At 41.7% G+C, this 2,500-nt stretch overlaps 1 pseudogene across 1 annotated transcript in view; it reads right to left on the bottom strand.

The window, feature by feature from the left end:
• LOC307031184 (transcription factor COE3-like) overlaps window positions 1–2,500 on the bottom strand; it is a 64,413-nt pseudogene that overhangs the window by 23,262 nt on the left and 38,651 nt on the right. Inside the window, exon 6 of the transcript XR_013810634.1 lies at window positions 703–768. The product of XR_013810634.1 is annotated as a transcription factor COE3-like (transcript). The remainder of the gene's footprint in view (window positions 1–702; window positions 769–2,500) is intronic.

Below are 2,500 nucleotides of genomic sequence, written 5' to 3'. Positions count from 1 at the left end.
TGAGTGTTAAGGAGACATCCTGACCATCTGAGTGTTAAGGAGACATCCTGACCATCTGAGTGTTAAGGAGACATCCTGACTATCTGAGTGTTAAGGATTGGTAGCTAGGCTAAGTTAGCCTTATTATGAGCTTCCTGTTAGGACACATGTACTTCCCCGGGTTTTATTTTGAAAAACAAGCCACTTTCTGAGACTTCCTCTAAGGACACAGTCTCTATGAGGCTTTTATTTTGAAAAACTATCTCATCCCTAGCTTCCTGTTAGGATACATGAACTCCTTAGTGCTTTTATGTTGAATGTGAGAACAGTTTTAAACCCTGATAAGATGTCAGGTTGGTACGTTTGATAAATAAACATGAAGGTAATATATGATGTTGTTTCACAGTTCAAACTTAGAGCTCTTGAACTTCCCAAATAGTGGTACCTGAATGCACCGTTTGTTTGTAACTGTCTCACATGTTGTTGGAGCCTGAAATGATAACATATGTAAACCTGGTTAAAGGAGGATGGCAAAAGTTAAAAGATTCCACACCAACAGGAACCAGGTACCGGTCTCTATCATTACAACACATTCACACTACTACTTACAGTGAGTGTGCTTTATTAGTGTCCCACTGTATGCTACATGTACTTGTACTACACTGAGTTTTGGAGGCAGATTTCAAACCTTGTGTTAATTCTCTTCACTACTTCAACCCTCACCTGGTTGTTGTGAGGCATCCCGTAAAGAGCCTCCACCAGATCAGCTGCTCTCTTCAGAAGAACCTCCTGAAACACACGGGTTAACGCAGTTTAGAGTAACTCACATCTGTCCAATCAGAACGCAGAGACACGGGTTAACGCAGTTTAGAGTAACTCACATCTGTCCAATCAGAACGCAGAGACACGGGTTAACGCAGTTTAGAGTAACTCACATCTGTCCAATCAGAACACAGAGACACGGGTTAACGCAGTTTAGAGTAACTCACATCTGTCCAATCAGAACGCAGAGACACGGGTTAACGCAGTTTAGAGTAACTCACATCTGTCCAATCAGAACGCAGAGACACGGGTTAACGCAGTTTAGAGTAACTCACATCTGTCCAATCAGAACGCAGAGACACGGGTTAACGCAGTTTAGAGTAACTCACATCTGTCCAATCAGAACGCAGAGACACGGGTTTACCTCGGCATGATTGGAGGAAGTTCTGAACCCTTTAACATCATGTTTTTGTATAAAAGTAAACACACACAGAAGTTCCTGAAACACACACACACACACACACACACACACACACACACACACACACACACACACACAACACACACACACACACACACACACACACACATAAACACAACACACACACACACACACACACACACACACACACACACACATACACACACACACACACACACACACACACACACACATAAACACAACACACACACACACACACACACACACACACACACACACACACACTCACACACACACACACACACACACACACACACACACACTCACACACAGACACACACACACACACACACACACACACACACACACACACACACACACACACACACACACATAAACACAACACACAACACACACACACACACACACACACATAAACACAACACACACACACACACACACACACACACACACACACACACACGCATAACACAACACACACACACACACACACACACACACGCATAAACACAACACACACACACACACACACACACCACACACACACACACACACACACACACATACACACACACAACACAACACAACACACACACACACACACACACACCCCCACACACACACACACACACACACACACACACACACACACACACACACAGCCTGCATATGATCAGCTGATAGAGAAGAGAGGAAGAGTCCCTGAGGAGCAGCGGGGAGGTGGAGGCCTCTGCTGGTCCCTGAGGAATTACACTCTCACTCTCACACACACACACACACACACACACACACACACACACACACACACACACACACACACACACACACTACACACACACACACACACACACACACACACACACACACACACACACACTTCTATGTTTATATGTTTAAATGTCACATCATTAACCTTTCTCTCTGTTTATCTGTTGACAATGTACTTTATACATATTTAACAAAAAGAAGGGAGGAATGTAAATAAATAATGCCAAAAAATAAAGTAAAATATAAATGTTTATTTTAATTGCACTATCTTTCTTAAAAGGTGCAAAATAAAAGCTTATGATTGATTTTTATCGTTATGTTAATGTGTATTTTTTTTATCACTAAACTAAAACTCAATGCCAAACATTTTAATTCTTTTCCTGCACTTTGAGGTTTTGTACAAAAATGTACTTTAAGGACTTTGATCATGATAATCTTTCATCTTTAAACGTACAATTAATTTAATAACACATAAATACACGGAGGAGGGGTTTTGGGGGGATCTCACTAAAATGAACAATTCTTTTT

Source organism: Notothenia rossii, assembly GCF_949606895.1.
Source record: "Notothenia rossii genome assembly, chromosome: 3".
Lineage (NCBI taxonomy): Eukaryota > Metazoa > Chordata > Actinopteri > Perciformes > Nototheniidae > Notothenia > Notothenia rossii.
The sequence above is the reverse complement of the archived record's forward strand: the minus strand, read 5'-3'. Positions and strand labels throughout refer to the sequence as shown.